The sequence below is a fragment of the Salvelinus alpinus genome, chromosome 1, assembly GCF_045679555.1.
Source record: "Salvelinus alpinus chromosome 1, SLU_Salpinus.1, whole genome shotgun sequence".
Lineage (NCBI taxonomy): Eukaryota > Metazoa > Chordata > Actinopteri > Salmoniformes > Salmonidae > Salvelinus > Salvelinus alpinus.
The window spans coordinates 85183849-85205003 of NC_092086.1; the positions used below are offsets into that span (position 1 = coordinate 85183849).

Genomic DNA, 21155 nt, shown 5'->3' on the forward strand with positions numbered 1-21155 from the left:
GCAGCGTCTGGATGCTCCTTATTAATCACATCAGACCAACAAATATTTTTAACATCATCCATATGAGTCACAGCTAAATCTTTTCTATGATACACTATTTTAGGCCCAGCTTTTAGAACTTTGGCTTTCCTGGATATACAGTAGCCATTATATTAGGATCACTACATCCAATGAGTACGGATACAGCTTTAGAACAAAGTTCTACAGTATTAGCAAAAATGTGATCAATACATGTGGATGATCATGTTCCTGTAGTGTTTGTAAACACCCTGGTAAATTGATTATTAACCTGCACCAGATTACAGGCACTGGTTACAGTATGAAGCTTCCTCTTGAACAGACAGCTTGTTGAAAACCAGTGAATATTCAAGTCGCCAAGAAAGTAGACCTCTGTTTACATCACATACACTATCAAGCATTTCACACATATTATTTAGATACTGACTGTTATAAATTGGTGGAATAAAGCAACACCCCTAAAGAAAAGGCTTTAGATGTACCAGGTGAACCTGCAATCACAAAACTTTAATAACACTTGACATAAGATATTCTCTAAGCATTACAGGGATATGGCTCTGAATATATACAGCAATACCTCCCCCATAAGCATTATTGTCTCTTATATATTATTGCTACTGCTGTATCAAATGAATTATCTAAGTGAGTCTCAGAAATGGCTAATATATCAATTTGATCTGATTGCAAGTTATTGATTTCATGAACCTTATTTCTAAGGCTACATATATGAATAAGGACTGTTTTCAGCCTTTTCCTGGGTAGCTTATCAGAGATAGACATAATATGGAAAAGAGAAAACATAGGCAGATAAAAAAATATATATACACTGCTCCAAAAAATAAAGGGAACACTTAAACAACACAATGTAACTCCAAGTCAATCACACTTCTGTGAAATCAAACTGTCCACTTAGGAAGCAACACCGATTGACAATAAATTGCACATGCTGTTGTGCAAATGGAATAGACAACAGGTGGAAATTATAGGCAATTAGCAAGACACCCCCAATAAAGGAGTGGTTCTGCAGGTGGTGACCACAGACCACTTCTCAGTTCCTATGCTTCCTGGCTGATGTTTTGGTCACTTTTGAATGCTGGCGGTGCTTTCACTCTAGTGGTAGCATGAGACGGAGTCTACAACCCACACACCACTACCTCCGCCTTTGAGCAGGAGGAGCACTGCCAGAGCCCTGCAAAATGACCTCCAGCAGGCCACAAATGTGCATGTGTCTGCTCAAACGGTCAGAAACAGACTCCATGAGGGTGGTATGAGGGCCCGACGTCCACAGGTGGGGGTTGTGCTTACAGCCCAACACCGTGCAGGACGTTTGGCATTTGCCAGAGAACACCAAGATTGGCAAATTCGCCACTGGCGCCCTGTGCTCTTCACAGATGAAAGCAGGTTCACACTGAGCACGTGACAGACGTGACAGAGTCTGGAGACGCCGTGGAGAACGTTCTGCTGCCTGCAACATCCTCCAGCATGACCAGTTTGGTGGTGGGTCAGTCATGGTGAGGGGTGGCATTTCTTTGGGGGGCCGCACAGCCCTCCATGTGCTCGCCAGAGGTAGCCTGACTGCCATTAGGTACCGAGATGAGATCCTCAGACCCCTTGTGAGACCATATGCTGGTGCGGTTGGCCCTGGGTTCCTCCTAATGCAAGACAATGCTAGACCTCATGTGGCTGGAGTGTGTCAGCAGTTCCTGCAAGAGGAAGGCATTGATGCTATGGACTGGCCCGCCCGTTCCCCAGACCAATTGAGCACATCTGGGACATCATGTCTCGCTCCATCCACCAACGCCACGTTGCACCACAGACTGTCCAGGAGTTGGCGGATGCTTTAGTCCAGGTCTGGGAGGAGATGCCTCAGGAGACCATCCGCCACCTCATCAGGAGCATGCCCAGGCGTTGTAGGGAGGTCATACAGGCACGTGGAGGCCACACACACTACTGAGCCTCATTTTGACTTGTTTTAAGGACATTACATCAAAGTTGGATCAGCCTGTAGTGTGGTTTTCCACTTTAATTTTGAGTGTGACTCCAAATCCAGACCTCCATGGGTTGATAAATTTGATTTCCATTGATAATTTTTGTGTGATTTTGTTGTCAGCACATTCAACTATGTAAAGAAAAAAGTATTTAATAAGAATATTTCATTCATTCAGATCTAGGATGTGTTATTTTAGTGTTCCCTTTATTTTTTTGAGCAGTGTACATTCAGCAGACCATTAATCAGTTGGTGTGTGTAAGTGTGTGTGTGTGCGCTGCGGAGTTGAAGCTACGAACCCATAGGCTTGGCTCTCTCATCCCTTCCAGGCTTTAGGGAGGGAGGGTGGACAATGAGCCCACACGCTCTGGCAGCTTTCATGGCTGGGATAAGATCTTTCCTCTTCTAGCGCACAGCTTCAGGAAAGTCCTCGTTGAGGACGATGTACGTTCCTCTCAAGTTATCGGCTCTTTCCTGAACAGCTACCTTGTCCTTCAACCTCGGGGACTTGACCACAATCGGCCTGGGCCTGACACCTGGGCTGATGGTGGGTTTTCCAGTCCTGTGGGCGCGCTCTACCTCAATCTTCCTGTGGTTCATCTTCAGTTTCTCCGAGATCGTTTCCCTCACTTTGTCCTCAGACTCTGTCCAGGTCTCATGTGGAGATTCTACAATTCCGTCCACAACCATGTTGTTCCGCCTTGATTGTCCCTCGAGATTGTTATCATGGATTCACATACACAACTGATGTCCTCTCTCAATGACTTACAGATTGCTGTCATCTTGCTGTTCTCCTGTTTAAACACATCGAGCTGACCCTGGGAGAATTGCAAACTGTTCTTCAGGTCTTGGATCTCTCTGGTCAGGTCGTCCATTTTTTTATTAATTGACTCCACCAGTATTTGGACAACACTTGAAGCTATTTTCTTGTTGTTGTAACAACTGCTTGTAGAACTCTGTTAGTTTAAAAGATGCTTCACCTGTGATAGAAAGACACCACTGTCCTCTACGGTACTCCCGCCGACTTTGGTCTTTGTCATGATAGCAACGTAAGTGAAGCTGTTAGTCATCACAGTTCCAGACAGGGCAGGTCGCAGGGAAGATTGGAAACAACAACAAACAGCAGGGATCTGGAATTGGAGAAAAGTGGGAGTGGAGTTGCTGGGCAGGGGGTAGAATGACGGTCAAAGATAAAAGTAAAAAAAATGTTGTCAAAATAAAACATAACAAAAAGTAAGTTTCAATGACACTGAGGGGCAGTGTTGTTACAGTTAATGCCGGTTGGCCTGAGGCTGATGCCGTGCATGTGTTTGTACATATGCAATATACACACACTCATACAAATGCACACATGTGCACATACACGGACACACGCACACTTAAATGTTCAATTGGCCTTGCTGTTATGATTTTTGTTGTCCTTGATGTCTTTTGTTTTTTGCATTGTTGTTTTCTGTTTTCCTTTGTCTCTCTTATGTTCATTTTGTTGGTTGTTGTGTTGGTGCATGGGGAGGGTGGGTGGAATTATTGAATTTATTATATATATTTTTTCTCGGGGGGGGGTCTCGGATGGTTGAGGGCCAGCCCTTGGGGAACTGTGTGTGTGTGTGGGGGGGGGGGGGGGGTCTTGGAGGGCTTGTGGCCTGGCGGTTGGGAGCTTGGCCCGGTGGCTGATGGATCGCTGGTTCGAGTCCCCGTTTTTGACCTTGTGGGAGATCTGTCGACAATGCATTGACCCTGGTTGCTTCTGTGTGTTGCTCTGGATGGGAGGCTGTTAGATGACTAATGTGATGTAGTTGTTGAGCGGCTTCACTGCAAGTATATTGTATGTTTTAAATATTCAATACATGTTTTTTTCAATACATGCCCGGGACAATCTGCGAACCCAGCCACAATGGTTAACCGGCTGTGTAGGCTGTGTTCAAGCCTTCAAGAAAACCCCACTAGCTTGATAGCCTACTAGCTAGCACCTAGACTAGCTGCTACGCCAAGCAGGTCCTCAGACCTGGCCTTATTGGCAGGATCCCTGGACAGATAGTAGCGGTCCCAGCAACTAATGCCAACCACGTTGCGGCATCCCAACTCAAAAGGTAGCTAGCTAGTAACCAAACTTTTTTAATAGACTTTCAAAGCTTTCCTAAACAACAAACTTTCCAATACAACAAACCGAGCTCCCACTCGTTCCGCGTTCAACAGGAAGGTATGTGTTGTGACCTGATGAGAATAAATCAGAGACGGGAGAGAAAATGCTGAGTTTACAGTAACTTCCTGAGTCAGATGTGGCTCTGTCTCAATCGATGTGAGATAGCCTTTACAGTACATCACTGTGGAGCGAATATCTAATGTAGTTCTTCTGACACCTGAGAAAGCAAAACTTGACAATATGTATGTATTATAAGGCTATCTATTGTACGCACACACACACACACAATTCACCACCATCCAGAAGCTGGGCTAGGCTTTCATGTATATTTAATGTTTTATCATCTTTTTCTCAGAGTCAGAGCTAGGCTCCCCAAGGGCCAAACTTCCTGTACTGCCAGTGTCAAAGCTCTCTCACAGTAAACACAGCAGGTCAAAGCCACATCTCAGCAACCTCAACCTCAGCTGCCGGCCTTGCTCCAAAGAGTGGGTAGTCGATTCCATAGAACTTAGACACAGCTTAAACACAGCTCTGGTACTGCTGGAAGCGACTTGTTACTGTGTAGGCCTAATACTAGTGGCATACCGTAGGTCTACCAGAAGCTAGGATACCTGTTACTGCAATAGCACAGTGACATACCAGTAGTGCTATTGTCCACATCTCCACAAATATCGTCTGATGCCTTGAAAAGGTGTCACCTAGGCCTATGTTAGCTACACAGAGCTTTGGCATGAGAGCTATTTGATGTTCATTTCATTGTGGGTGTTTAAATACCAGCCACATCAGACTATAATAGCTGGACCGCCTCGCAGCTGTTGAGAACAAACATCACATGATGCCACTGAATTCCACACACAGACGTCAGAGAACCATAAACCAGCTACCCCTGTTTACCTTGAATGGCTGTCTAAATACAACTGGACCAATATCATATCAGATCATGTTTTCACTGCTGATGCAAAAGCTAATTTTAAGCATCAAATTTACTATGAATGAATAAAAAAAATAGGCTAATTTAGTATGTACTGGACATTGGATACAAAATAGCTAGACTTGACAGCCATGTGCAAAGACCCTAGCAATGCACATGTTTCTAACTGAATGGCTTGGCCCAGATGACTGATTTTTAGTAGCATTCCACACAGTTAGTGAGGCTGACTACGGTCCTGTCCAAGTATGCATTTCGTTTCCTGCACACACCAGCATCTAAAAACAGACGTGCAGAAAAAGGTCTGGGGCCTTATTTATCAAAGATGCGTGCGCACAAAAAAATACTCTAAGTCTTGCGTGCGGCAGTTTTCCCGCAAAGGTTGTATTTATCAAATTTGCTAATATTTTTTATTATTATATATATATACTTTTTATATACTTTACCCCAATTTCGTGATATTCAATTGGTAGTTATGACATTGTCTAATCGCTGCAACAACCCAACATGCCAGGACATGCGTTCTCTGAAACATGACCCGCCAAGCCGCACTGCTTCTTAACACACTGCTCGTTTAACCCGGAAGTCAGCCATACCAATGTGTCGGAGGAAACAACGTTCGAATGATGACCGAACACAGTTTGCAGGTGCCTAGCCCGCCACAAGGAGTCATTAAAGGGCGATGAGCCAAGGAAAGCCCCGCTGGCCAAACCCTCCCCTAACCTGGACAGTGCTGAGCCAATTGTGCACTGCCCTTTGGGTTTACCGGTCACAGCCGGATGTGACACAACCTGGGATCGAACCAGCAGCATGTAGCCTAAAATTTTACTTTTAATTTCATTATATAGGCCTAAATCATAATCATATTGCAGGACATGTCTCTTCTTTTCTGACATGACTGGTTTATTCCCGCTACACAAGAAACGTTAGGCTACCATTTATCCATCACTCATTCAATAGCCAAGCATGCTCCAAAGTAAATAGCCTATTTAAAATATGTATGGGTGAGCTACAGTATTGCTGTGCGATAGGAGCGCGGCATCATAGCCTATTTAATCTCAGAACCTATACCAAGGCAGAAACACAATAATGTATTGATACAAACTTTAGTTTATTCAGGGGAGCCCAATTGAGACCAGGGTCTCATTTACAATGGTGCCCTGAGTACAAACAATCAAGAAAATGAACATTCCAAATAAAACAAGAAGAATAAAAAAAAGGTACCATTACTACAATTTCAACAAATAAACCATTACAATCATTCAAGATTAGATACAAGTTATTCCAACAATGGGGGGCACTAAAACTAAAGGATTTAACAAAATTGAATGAAGTTAGGTAAATTGGAAGTTTGTGTAGTAGAGCTTTGTAAACAAAAAGGGACTAATGAAGTGATCTATGGGACTTTTATTTCATTTATTTTCATTTAACCTTCATTTAACTAGGCAAGTCAGTTAAGAACAAATTCTTATTTACAATGACGGCCTACCAAAAGGCAAAAGGCCTCCTGCGGGGAAGGGGACTGGGAGTAAAAATAAAATATAAATATAGGCCAAAACACACATCACGACAAGAGACAACACAACACTACATAAAGAGAGACCTATAAGACAACAACATAACAAGGCAGCAACACATGACAACACAGCATGGTAGCAACACAATATAACAGCAACATGGTAGCAACACAACATGGTACAAACATTATTGGGGACAGACAACAGCACAAAGGGCAAGAAGGTAGAGACAACAATACATCACACAAAGCAGCCACAACTGTCAGTAAGAGTGTCCATGATTGAGTCTTTGAATAAAGAGATTGAGATAAAACTGTCCAGTTTGAATGTTTGTTGCAGCTCGTTCCAGTCGCTAGCTGCAGCAAACTGAAAAAAGGAGCGACCCAGGGATGTGTGTGATTTGGAGACCTTTAACAGAATGTGACTGGCAGAACGGGTGTTGTATGTGGAGGATGAGGGCTGCAGTAGATATCTCAGATAGGGGGGAGTGATGCCTAAGAGGGTTTTATAAATAAGCATCAACCAGTGGGTCTTGCGACGGGTATACAGAGATGACCAGTTTAAGTGAGGAGCATTGGTGGAAAATCTGATGGCCGAATGGTAAAGAACATCTAGCCGCTCGAAAGCGGGACTTCAATGATGACCAGCCAACCAATGATGTGTCAAGGCAAAGATCTGGGGAAGGGTATGAAGTCTGGTCCAATGATGACCAGACTTCAATGATGACCAGCCAAAATATTTGATATAGGATGCAGTGATGAGTATTACAACTGTCACCTGTCAACTGTGGCTGTTGCAATCTGTAGGGCCCTATAAAATCCATTTGAGTTTTAAACCTGATTACGTTTTTCCCAAAATTAATTTCTGTTTTTCAATTTTTTTATTTTAAATAGAACATTCAATTGACTTGTTTTCTAAGTCCACATCAATGCTTAAACCAGATCAGAAGACCACTTTTGAGGTCGGGGCTTTTTTTTAAATTACATTTTTGGGGTTTAGGTACCCTTTAATTCCAGTACACACCTAGCAAGAGGCTGTTGTTTAGCAGTGTTTTTGTAGAGCACGTGATGGTTGAGTTTGCAAACAAATACCCACTGGATTTATGCAAATAATCATGATATCATTCTGCCAGATATCATTCTGCCATTGGCTACTTTATAGTTAACATTTAATTGAGAAGGTTTTTGGGAAAGCTTTTCCATGTACCAGAAGAGTTTTCATTAGCATCCTATTGGCTACACAAAGTGGTAGCTGCATGTACCGCACATACACAGCCAGAGGGAATTCTTGCTACTTCTTCAGAAAGTTGCAGGAAATATGAATCACTGATGCATTCTGTTCATGTCTTATGATAAACTTGGGCAAATGAATTCATTTTTAATACATTTATACTGAACAAAAATATAAATGCAACATGCAACATTTTCATTGATTTTACTGAGTTCATATGAGGAAATCGGTCAATTGAAATTAATCCATTAGGCCCTAATCTATGGATTTCAAATGACTGGGAATATAGATAATGTGCATCTGTTGGTCACAGATGCCTTAAAAAAAATGGGCCTCACAATGGGCCTTAGGATCTCGTCACGGTATTTTTGTGCATTAAAATTGCCATCGATAACTGCAATTGTGGGGCAGTCGCCCCTAAAAGTAATCAGTAATCACAGGCCTATTTCAGTCAATCTTTGAATGAGAATGTGATGGTCAACAGTGTTGAAGGCCTTGGAAAGGTCTATAAATAAGGCAGCACAATGATTTTTATGATCTAAGCAATTTAACACATCATCTAAAACAAGCTGAAATAGTACTATGTCCAGGTCTAAAACCGAATTGATGCACATTAAGAATAGTGAGAAGTTAAAAAAGTTCTTAGCTGAGAGGGATTCTAAAACTTTGGAAAGGCAAGATCATTTAGTAGTTATCTAAGTCAGAAGGATCTCCTCCTTTACGTAGTGGGAGGACATGTGCCACGTTCCAGATCTTAGGGATAACACCAGAAACAATTGTCAAGTAAAAAAGATAGGTCAATGGTTCTGCAATAAGTTGGGCAGAGAGCTGCAGTAATAAGGAATCAAGTGAATCACCCCCTATGGATGTTTTTACATCACTGAGCACGGTTACATGCACACAATAATACGATTATTGTTGATAGTCAGATTAAATAATAGTTTGTTTAAGAGTTTACATGCTTTGCAAGAAGAACGATTTCCCTAATAATCCTGTTTACATGGACACATCTGAAGAGACTTAAGGACTCCCCTAGTGGAATTTTCAGAGACTATCCTTTCAAACAGGTGGACAGCTGAAGCAAAATGGTTATTAAAATGTTGTCTAGTAGGGAAAAGGAAAGGGGGATACCTAGTCAGTTGTACAACTGAATGCATTCAACTGAAATGCGTCTTCCGCATGGGACCAGAGGCTGTCAAAACTTGCTGGGGCAACGAGGAGGTGGAGTTTTGTTTCAAAGATTTGATCGCTTTCCAGAAGTTGGCTGGATTACCACCACTCGCCGATACAGAATTCAAGAAATATGTTTTGCTTTTCTAACAAGAGCTAGACCGTTATTTCTCAAATGTGAAGGACTGCCAATCAGATGTAGAATCAGTCAGTCTTAGCCCAAATTTCTTTCCTGTCATTTCTTAGACAATTCATGCGCGAACCAATTATTAAATCTATCTTTCACCCTTAGCTTTTTGTACGGTGCATGTTTATCTGCAACAGCGTTAAACAGAGAAACAAACAAAATATTGAACAACAATTAGTGTTGCATAGAAGTGTGTGCTGTAGCATTTACTTTTCAATTGTTCGAATAGACAATCAATCTTGCAGAATGCCATTGTCAGGGCTCGACATTAAGGCTTGTCTGGTTCAAGTTAAAAAAAATGTTGGACAACCAGAATATAGATTTCAGTTGTCCGAATGGACAAGTAAAACAATCACAATATTAAACAATTACTACGATCAGAATTGGATCAGGCAGTGCACAGCAGGGCAGTGCATGGTTGACATTCTGAGTAAATTGCCTATATTTCTATTTGCTAAAACCTTTTTCAATAAATATGTTATATTTACACAAAGCAAGAGAACAATATAGACAGAGCTAAGAGTCTCACCAAAGCAGCACAAAATATCTGGTCAGAAAATATGTTTTTTTCTCTCTCTCGAATGTCGAATAATCTGGGCCAATAGCCAAAGTTTATTTTTATAGCGGACACTCCGGTGTCTTATTTTATAGAAGCCCAAATGTTCTATTTTCTCTTAATTTGATATGAATAGGCCTATTAAGCCACTCTCAGGTGAATGCATGCTAGATTTCTCTTGCCGCGCTATTTCATGATCAAACAAATGAATGAATATTACGGAGTGCTACACTATCTCCGAAAGATTTAAGTTGTTTTTGAATAACCCCAAAACATGGGAGGCCTAAGGTAATAATGAGAGATAAAAGTAACAATTGCAAGATGTAAAAATCAAATGAGAAATTTGAACAAACTTCACAGTTGAGCAAAGCATTATCTGACATAAATGATGCATACATGCAAGATCAGAAAAAGTAATCCCTCCTTGCCGTTGCGAACCAAACAACCAAAAGCCTAATCCTACTATTTGAAATATCATAAAAACATTAAGACCAATTAAAGTTATGAAGAGTATTCTCCAAACTATTCTAATAAAGTGTAATGTCCTAAAGTTGCAGCTTTTAAACAGGAATAATTATGAAAGTCGGAGTCTATGCTATTATCAATCACAGATTTATTTTGAATGACAAATATTTTAGACCACAAGAAGACAAAATTGGGCAAACAATATCAATATGGAAAAATCTAATGAGGAGTCAAAAGAAAACTTAGGGTACAGCTGAGGAAAGCTTATGAAAGAAATTATGCGTAGTTGGCCTAGGTCTATTTCCATATTATTTTAGCAATGTGCAACCTACCTACAACGCATATAGTAACCTAGGCCTAATAAGACAGGAGGATAACGCAAACATGTGAATCAGTTTATAATTATCCAGTTCTGTGGAAAGCAGAGTTGCTCTGGAGCCCATAACGCTTTACAAACCATCACAAGATGCACAGCCAGCAAGGCTTGTTGACTGTGTGTCACTCACTCCATCTGCGCGCTTCGCCACACACAGATAGCCAGATAGGCCTAGGCTTCTACACATCTCTTTGGTGCCACCACAGTAGAATAGGATATTCGAAAAGATTTGGCTCCCTAAATATATTTTGTTAATGTCACGATTCCTCTCGTCACTCCCATAGTGTGCGAGCCAAATGCGTAGTAGTCTTTATTTTATTTTTACCTTTTGTAAAACATTTTAGGGGATGGCCGCTAGGATGCGATAACATCGTCTATGGGCAAATGCAGAAAATTCATTCACATCCCTCCTATGTACTTCACTCATTTTAAGTCACCCTTTTGGCCGATGGTGTTACATAACAAGTAAAACTTACGGACAAGTAAAAAATCTGTCCTACAAGTGGCTAAAATTCATGTCAAGCCCTGATTGTTTGGCACTAGGGCAGAATGCATTTTTTTGTCACTGCAAAACATTTAAAAACCATTCTGCCCCACACCTCAATAGAAATTTGTGCAAAATTTCAACCGCTCCACAAATTTCTTGTTACCAAACTATGGTTTTGGCAAGTCAGTTAAGACTTTGTGCATGACACAAGTAATTTTTCCAACAATTGTTTACAGACAGAATATTTAACTTAGAATTCACTGTATCACAATTCTAGTGGGTCAGAAGTTTACATACACTAAGTTGACTGTGCTTTTAAACAGCTTGGAAAATTCCAGAAAAAGTATGTCATGGCTTTAGAAGCTTCTGATAGGCTAATTGACATCATTTGAGTCAATTGGAGGTGTACCTGTGGATGTATTTCAAGGCCAACCTTCAAACTCAGTGCCTCTTTGCTTGACATCATGGGAAAATCAAAAGAAATCAGCCAAGACCTCAGAAAAAAATTTGTAGACCTCCACAAGTCTGGTTCATCCTTGGGAGCAATTTCCAAACGCCTGAAGGTACCATGTTCATCTGTACAAACAATAGTACGCAAGTATAAACACCATGGAACCACGCAGCCATCATACGGCTCAGGAAGGAGACGCGTTCTGTCTCCTAGAGATGAACGTACTTTGGTGCGAAAAGTGCAAATCTATCCCAGAACAACAGCAAAGGACCCTGTGAAGATGCTGGAGGAAACAGGTACAAAAGTATCTATATCCACAGTAAAATGAGTCCTATATCGACATAACCTGAAAGGCCGCTCAGCAAGGAAGAAGCCACTGCTCCAAAACCGCCATAAGAAAGCCAGACTACGGTTTGCAACTGCACATGGGGACAAAGATCATACTTTTTGGAGAAATGTCCTCTAGTCTGATGAAACAAAAATAGAACTGTTTGGCCATAATGACCATCGTTATGTTTGGAAGAAAAAGGGGGAGGTTTGCAAGCCCGAAGAACACCATCCCAACCGTGAAGCACAGGGGTGGCAGCATCATGTTGTGGGGGTGCTTTGCTGCAGGAGGGACTGGTGCACTTCACAAAATAGATGGCATCATGAGGCAGGAAAATTATGTGGATATATTGAAGCAGCATCTCAAGACATCAGTCAGGATGTTAAAGCTTGGTCGCAAATGGGTCTTCCAAATGGACAATGACCCCAAGCATACTTCCAAAGTTGTGGCAAAATGACTTCAGGACAACAAAGTCAAGGTATTGGAGTGGCCATCACAAAGCCCTGACCTCAATCCTATAGAAAATCTGTGGGAAGAACTGAAAAAGCGTGTGCAAGCATGGAGGCCTACAAACCTGACTCAGTTACACCAGCTCTGTCAGGAGGAATGGGACAAAATTCACCCAACTTATTGTGGAAAGCTTGTGGAAGGCTACCTGAAACGTTTGACCCAAGTTAAACAATTTAAAGGCAATGCTACCAAATACTAATTGAGTGCATGTAAACTTCTGACCCACCGGGAATGTGATGAAAGAAATAAAAACTGAAATAAATCATTCTCTCTACTATTATTCTGACATTTCACATTCTTAAAATAAAGTGGTGATCCTAACTGACCTAAGACAGGGACTTTTTACTAGGATTAAATGTCAGGAATTGTGAAAAACTGAGTTTAAATGTATTTGGCTAAGGTGTATGTAAACTTCCGACTTCAACTGTATATGTTGTGTGACAGATTGATCAATCCCAGTAATTTGTTGCACATGCAAATCCTTGAATCTCCACGTATGCCAGATTTTGGTGGGAAATGTACGCATGGTTGATAAATGAGGCCCCTGGAGAGGAGAATCAGACCTGCACCTTGTCACTTTGTCAATTTATCCATCCTCTCAAAGAGATGGTTGGCTATTGTCATACTGAATAGAGAAATAGATTTCCTCTGACTGTTTGCAATGCTGAGTACATAGACTAAAATGGCATTGTTCGCTGGGTATGTTCACCAAAAGAGGTAGAATTATTCAGTTAAGAAATATGATTGTTATTTTCACATGAACACTGTCAATCCAAATGACTATCAGTAACTACACATTAACTAATGTGGACAGCATGGAGAACACTAATTAGATGACAAATGGAGACTGCCCTTAACCCTTACCTTTGTTTGTTTCCTACAGTAAGATACCGGAGACTTGCAAGCTGCTATCCAAACTGCACTCAGAGGCATGCACAAGGACTTCTCAGAGAGACTCTAATCTAGCATGAGAGGTGCAACTGTTTCCTGCCAGTCTGACTGCCAAACCAGCGCCTGTCCCAACTCCCCTCTGCCCAGCTGCCCTTATCTTTGCAATTAGAGGCTCCCGGGTCTCCAGTGCAGCAAAGGATGTGCCAGATCAACGGTATGCAGACCAGGCCTAACCTCATGGGCACAGATAACTCAGAGATTGTTGCTTTCAAATAGCACTGCCTCATGTGTGTGTGTCTTGTGTGAGGGGAGAAGGGATGACAATAGCAATTTCATTAAGCTCCTCATGAAATTGAAAGTGGCACTAATTAAGATCCTAGGGATTCTATTCAGTACAGGCAGAGTGGTTTAGGCCTAATTGGACGTTAGTGGTTAATTGTGGATAAATGGCAATCAGTTGAAACAAGAGACAAAACAAACAAAACGGAATCTGCCAATGCAAACAAAACTGCCACATCATTTAGCTTTTATAACAGACTACATAAAGTAAGTTACATTTGTGTCGCTGTGTAAGTCTCTAAGCATCCTGGTCTGTTAAAGAGCCTGGGCGGCTGATATTTAGTCAGATCTCAGACCTGTTTGTGCTGTTTTTGCAGGACCGGGCTCGGTCCAGGAGCCTCCCTCACATCACATCCCAAACCGCAGGGTGGGGAATACCCAATGATGTACAGCGCATTCGAAAAGTTCTCAGACCTGTCACTGGTGTAGAGACGAGTAGGCAGGAGGCATTCGCAGGTTTAGAACTACTGAGTTTATTTCAGCACCATAGATCAAAGCGGGACGAAACCCAAATGCTGTTGTTCTCAAAATGTATCTTCATAAACAAAAAGGCACAGGGCGAACAAAGTGCAAAATATAAAGTACTCAGGAAATAGGAGAGATTCCTTTCAGGAAAACAAGTAACATTTACAATGACCGACAAAGACAAATGGCAGAAGGAGTATATATACAGTGATAGAGTGGGGATAGGAACCAGGTGTGTGTAATGATGACGAGACAAGTCCAGGGTTGATGAGCGAAGGGCGTTTGCCAGCAGTAGGTTTGGTTTGGCAGCAGCTAGAAGGCCGGCGACACCGAACGCCTGAGCTGGATAGGAAGGGGAGCCAAAGCAAAGGCTGGTGTGACAAGACCGCTTGACTTTTTACACATTTTGTTAATCTACACACAATACCCCATAATGAGCAAAAACAGGTTTAGACATTTTTGCTAGTTTATAAAAAACTAAAACTGAAATATCCCATTTACATAAGTATTCAGACCCTTTACTAAGTACTTTGTTGAAGAACATTTGGCAGCAATTACAGCCTCGAGTCTTCTTGGGTATGACGCTTGGCAAACCTGTCTTTGTGGAGTTTCTCTCATTCTTCTATGCAGATCCTCTCAAGCTGTCAGGTTGGATGGGGAGCGTCGCTGCACAGCTATTTTCAGGCCTCTCCAGAGATGTTCAATCAGGTTCAAGTCCGGGCTCTGGCTGGGCCACTCAAGGACATTCAGAGACTTGTCCCGAAGCCAATCCTGTATTGTCTTGGCTATGTGCTTAGGGTCATTGTCCTGTTGGAAGGTGAACCTTCGCCCAAGTCGGAGGTCCTCTGGAGCAGGTTTTCATCAAGGACCTCTCAGTACTTTGCTCCGTTCATCTTTCCCTCGATCCTGACTAGTCTCCCAGTCCCTGCCGCTGAAAAACATCCCCACAGCATGATACTGCCACCACCATGCTTCATCGTAGGGATGGTGCCAGGTTTCCTCCAGACGTTATGCCTGGCATTCAGGCCAAAGAGTTCAATCTTGGTTTCATCAGACCAGAGAATCTTGTTCCTCATGGTCTGAGAGTCCTTTAGGTGCCTTTTGACAAACTCTAAGCGGGCTGTCATGTGCCTTTTACTGAGTGTGTTCCGTCTGGCCACTCTACCATAAAGGCCTGATTGGTGGAGTGCTGCAGAGATGGTTGTCCTTCTGGAAGGTTCTCCCGTCTCCACAGAGGAACTCGGGTTCTTGGTCACCTCCCTGACCAAGGCCCTTATCCCCCGATTGCTCAGTTTGGCCTGGCGGCAAGCACTAGGAAGAGTCTTGGTGGTTCCAAACTTCTTCCATTTAAGAATGATGGAGGCCATTGTGTTCTTGAGAACCTTCAATGCTGCATAACATTTTTTGTACCCTTCCCCAGATCTTTGCCTTGACACAATCCTGTCTCGGAGCACTACGAACAATTCCTTCGACCTCATGGCTTTGGTTTTTGCTTTGACATGCACGGTCAACTGTGGGACCTTATATAGACAGGTGTGTGCCTCTCCAAATCATGTCCAATCAATTTCATTTAAGTTGTTGAAATGTCTCAAGCATGATGAATGGAAACAGGATGCACCTGAGCTCAATTTTGAATCTCATAGCAAAGGGTCTGAATACTTATGTAAATATGTTATTTCTGTTTTTTATTTTTAATACATTTGCCAAAATTTCTAAAAACCTATTTTCACTTTGGCATTATGGGGTATTGTGTGTAGATTGATGAGGAAAATGTTTTATTTCATCCATTTTAGAATAAGGCTGTAACGTAACAAAATGTGGAAAAGGGAAGTGGTCTGAATACTAACCGAATGCACTGTATATAAACCCCGGATTACTAATGCTATGTATTGGCCATTGAGAGGCTTCGAAGCCACCGGTCGGCCATATTGGCTCTTCCCAGTATGAGCAGTCCTCCATAAGAATTAATGGAATTCTACAGTATTTCAATTAAAATGTTTCAAGGACAAAATTACATTTATTTAAGTATTTTGTTGTTGTAGTGGGAACAGTTACATTAGTCATATCTATAAATTATGGAAAATGCTTTTATAAATACAAATATTTGTATGTATAGCTTACACAATATAATTTTAAAGTATCCATTAAGTAGGGTGTCCACCCACTCTGCCCAGAGTGGATGAAAACACGCTTTGGTGATGAAATTTCACTTCCTTTGTCACGACTTCCGCCGAAGTCGGCTCCTCTCCTTGTTCAGGCGGCGTTCGGCAATCGACGTCACCGGCTTTCTAGCCATCGCCGCTCCATTTTTCATATTTCCATTTGTTTTGTCTTGTTCCATACACACCTGGTTTTCATTCCCTAATCACACTGCATGTATTTAGTCCTCTGGTCCCCTCCATGTCTTTGTGTGAAATTGTATTTATGTTATGTGGGTATTGTTACGCGCCATACTTTTGTCTATTGTTCCGTGTTTGGGCACATTTATGTACTTTTGTGCTTTCGTTGGACCGGAATAAAAAGTGCGCCTGTTCACTACACTCTGCTCTCCTGCACCTGACTTCGCCTCCAGTACACACCCTTAACATCCTTATGTTATAAAATAAATTTTACCAAGACAAATATGATTCTTCATGTTCTGAATCGTTCAGTTGCGTCTTTCTCTAACATGTCATTAACATTATATCCAAAAAGTCCGATTTCGTAACCTGATACATCCAATAATAAGCACCGAGCTCTATTGATAGAGCGGTTCTGCTTTCTAACTGTGACTTTTGAGGATTTTACATGTTGTGGTGGTATGCAAAGTTGTTTCCAAGGTTTGCAAAATGCCAAATTTGAAAATAAAAAGCTTGCGGTACACTTAGTGCTCCGTTGACATTTCACAAATACGCTTGTTTTTGTGAGAAATCTTCTAAAAATAACAGGAATTTAACGTTAATATTAAAAGCGTATACTAAAATATTAAAATATTATCTTAGAAAAAAAATAATCTTAAAATCGATATACATCTTACCTCTATATTGTTTTATGTCCTCCGGATTCAAGAACAAAGATGATGAGTTCAACGGAAAGCCTGTCAGTTAGCCTTCATTCTCGACCAACATTCAGCCAAGCTGACCCAATGCTATTTTCCTGATTTTTGTACACTTTTTCCGTCTGACCTCCATTGATTTAGTCACCCTAATTTTGGCCATCCTAATACGTAAAAAATGTAAATAACTTTTGAACGGATTATGACAGAGACATGAGGTTTGGACCATTGGTTTTCTTGGAGGACTAATTATTATTATTCATTATTTTAGCCATTGGTCAAAAGATGCGTTGTGATTGGACAACCTACATTAAGGTCTCTGTAATAGAATAAATGTGGCAAAAACGAATGTAGAATATAATTTACAATGGTGAGGGAGTGCCAAGATGGAGGCATGGTGGCGCCAACACAGCGCCCCCATATCAGTCATCTAGTGTATAAATTATTGGGCACTAGGGCTCCCTGCACTTTGCCATTCTTCAATCAGCAGTGTAAGTATGCACTTAATCAAAGAAATCATGAGCTGCAGTCTCTGACAGAGTCTGCTGTGTACGGCCTGAATTTTCAGTGCTGCATCGTGTATGCAGTATGATTGTATTCTGTCCGTGTGTACTGAGAGCTCTGTGCAGTGAGTGCATCCCCATTTATGGGGATTATAGCACTGCAGTGTTTGCCCCTCGCCCTGCCTGACTGCCTGCATGGATGCTTGCCTGCTGCAAATGGGGAAGGTGACACCAATGGATCTCCCCCTCATCCATCTCCCCACTTTATATAAATCACACACATACTTGTAGCCTACACATTGCACATGCACACACACTGATAAAGCTGTGAAAAAATATAGTCTTCAGTCGCATACCAAAAAGTAGGCTAGGTAAATCGAGGTCAGCGATACTAGAGCGCGTTCTTGAATCATGAATTTTGACTTTGTGGAACAGCAGCTAGCCTATACAGCAGAGACCTTGACATCCCATTTCAAATGAGGCCACATGGTGTTCTGTGACACACACACATACACACACCCTGGAAAAGTCACCCTTAGCTTTGGACCGTAACAGAGGAATGAGGACGCAGGTGGACAGCCAGGACACTCCAGTCAATAACCCCCCCCCCGCTCACCAGAGACCTACTGGAGGCTATTTATAGCGGCTCCAGTCCCCCAGTGAGAGAATCATTGGTAACGAGCTCAGCAGTAGAGCGCAGGCGCAGCACAGTCACTGGGGACCAGTATGGTGATGTGACTGGGAAACAGATTCACTGCTCTCTCTCTCTGGCCCTGTGAGGACAGGACACCCTGTGAGGACACACAATCTAGGGCTCTCTCAGCAGCACACAGAGTACAGGAGTAGACTGGGAGACCAGGTGAGCTGCATTCTCCCTTGCCTCCATCAAATGTAATGCCAACAATCATCGAAGCCCAGAGAGAGATGGAGTAAAACACTAAGAGGACTTATGAGCACTTGTCTGTATAACATGGGGCCTTTTCTTCTCCTGAGAATGAAATGCAAGATACAACCATATGCAAAATAAAACCAGAATGCAAAATTAAATGACAACTAGGCTACTGCTCTCTTGTTAGTGTACTTAGGCTACTGCACTGTGTGTGGTTCCATGTAAGGCCTTAGAAAAAAGGGTTCCAAAAGGCGGATGTTCCCATAGGAGAACACTTTTTGGTTCCAGGTAGATCTCTTTTGGGTTACATGTAGACCGCTCTGTGGAAAGGGTTCTACACGGAACCCCAAAGGGTTCTACATGGGATCTGCCTGGTCCTTCTGTTGACATAGGACATACAACCTCTCTGCTGAGTTAGCTGTCAATGTGTTCTGAACACAGCCCAGCCATCAGCCAAAGACAGATCTCTTCTAGCTATTTCTATTTCTTGGAAGGTTGGCCAAGAAAAACAAGGGGTGTAATTACATACAAATAGCTATTGCATAACTTTAAGAGGAGGAACGATTTACTCATAGTTATTTTCTCCCTTGTATTGCTTTAGTACCATCAAAGGAATAATTAGGGGAGTGTAGAACTGAAAGATGTCATTTGTTTTCCATTATATATGTCTATCCCTGTTCAGTATAAATGTATGTGTGTGAATGACAAATGACATGATGGCTCACTGCTTGCTTGTTTACCTCTTAAAAACATTTAATGTAATCAAATGAAATAGCGGTCTAGTTGTTAGTCTAGGCTAACTTTCCAATAAATCTCTTTCTCATTACTTTTCTCATTAATCAAATTGTATTTGTCACATGCGCCGAATACAACTGGTGTAGACCTACCTTGAAATGCTTGCTTACAAGCCCTTCCCAACGATGCAGAATAGAAACACAAGATGATTAAAAGAAATACATGAGAATGGAGCTACATTATGACACACACAGTAAACCAATAACAAAATTGCAGCCGTTTATGAGTTTAGGCCTAAGCATCGTTTTGAGGCAGTCATTTGACTGAGCCTGAATGCTTTGACTGTGTAGTTTATAAGCAGATAAATGTAATAGGGCTGCAGCTGACTGTTATAGAGCCAGTGCAGCACACAGTAGCTCAGTCATAACGACGTCTACCATAATGAACCACTTACTGATTTATTAAATAAATAAACAGCAAACTTTCACTGATAACTAATCTAAACACAACAAAGCCTTAGCTACTGGCTGCTACACGTATACTGTAGCCCTAATTAGGAACAAATGGCAGCCGTACGGTAACCAACAGTAAGTAGCATGTGGAGGGTTTTCTAAAGCATCAGTCGAGTCAACAATCGAAGTTTTTGAGCACTGTAATTACACATTTGTAAACTGTGTTAACTTAAAATCGCAACAGAAAATATGTAGGCCTAATTACTCCCATGTATATGACATAATTGATTGGATGATGATGATTTCTTAAGCAATTTATAAGAATTTGGGCATTAGGCTATAGGCTACATGGACACCATAATTGTTTACTACAGGATAATCAAACTCTGGGCTTCATAATCTTACGCATTCACTGTGAAAGTGTGATGTGAACTTTAAAAATATATATATATATATATATATATATATATATATATATTGCTGGAAGAGTTGCTAATTGGTGAGCACTATGTGTACTCAATTATTTATTTGTCATTAATTGTTGCTGCATAGTCACTGAGTAAGCTTGGAAGAGCTAGCCTATTGATGTAAGCAGGAGGGTGTTTTTCTACGTAACCAAATGTACTGGTGGAGGCAGCAGCAGACACAGAAAACAACATCCTGTTGAACTTCAAACAGACACACAAATGAGAAGAGGCACTAGAGTCCACAGTGGTAACAGTGCACATGCATCCACCTCCACCCAGTCCGCAAACATTCATGACAGATGTCTTCGGCTGACTCAGCTTTACCATCACACAAGTCTGTCTTACTGCAGCATTCTCTAACTGTAAGATGTGGCAATGAACATGTCGACGCGAGTTGACCATACATTTTTTAAACACCGGTTAATATAAAATAACCATCAGCTGAAGGTACAGTCAAAGATGGGACAGTGACTGTCACGAGACAAACACAGTGTCGTTGATCATCATCAAAACGGCGATTGCTGTGAAGTGCACTAACTACTATACTGCTATCCAACCTGTCTTCATAACGACTCTCACAGCCTCACCAAACTTGAGCAACGTAAATGAATAAATAGTTTAAAAAAAGGTGAATATTATCCGTGCTGATTGAAAATATATATTTTCGGCAAAATAATATAAATATTTTGCCCTCACCTGTTCTTTTCAACTCTGCCGCTGGTGCGCTCGTTGGTGTGATGTGATGATGTCGATGGTGGGGCTCGAGTCGCGCGTGGATGTGCCTGCAGGTGGAGCGCGCGAGTTTGGTGCAGTGTCTGCATTTACAAAGACTTCTGGGTAATGTCGTATTTCAACAGTGTGTTCATTTGAGAACGATCTTCTCCTTATGATAACATTTGTATTAAATCGACACCCTCCTCATTTATTTCCTGCAGAGATCAAATTAAAGCCTACACGTACAGATATTTTCAAGTCAAATGAGAAGTGTTGTGACAATATTGATCTAAGACTAAGATGATATGATTAT

General features: G+C 41.6%; 1 protein-coding gene and 1 long non-coding RNA gene across 5 annotated transcripts in view; one reads left to right on the forward strand and one right to left on the reverse strand.

Annotated features, from left to right (window-relative positions):
• LOC139532402 (uncharacterized) overlaps nt 1–19297 on the forward strand; it is a 79300-nt gene extending 60003 nt beyond the window's left edge. Inside the window, exon 3 of the long non-coding RNA XR_011666561.1 lies at nt 13237–19297. This is a non-coding gene — a long non-coding RNA (uncharacterized lncRNA). The remainder of the gene's footprint in view (nt 1–13236) is intronic.
• LOC139532366 (cytospin-B-like) overlaps nt 1–20921 on the reverse strand; it is a 189643-nt gene extending 168722 nt beyond the window's left edge. For 3 of the 4 annotated variants that reach the window (XM_071329872.1, XM_071329847.1, XM_071329894.1), the window contains exon 1: nt 20825–20921. The gene's annotated coding sequence lies outside the window, so the exon portion shown is untranslated. Of the gene's footprint in view, nt 1–19361; nt 19385–20824 lie in introns of all 4 variants that reach the window. The other variant, XM_071329864.1, reaches the window with a different exon arrangement.
• Nucleotides 20922–21155: the final 234 nt, after the last annotated feature.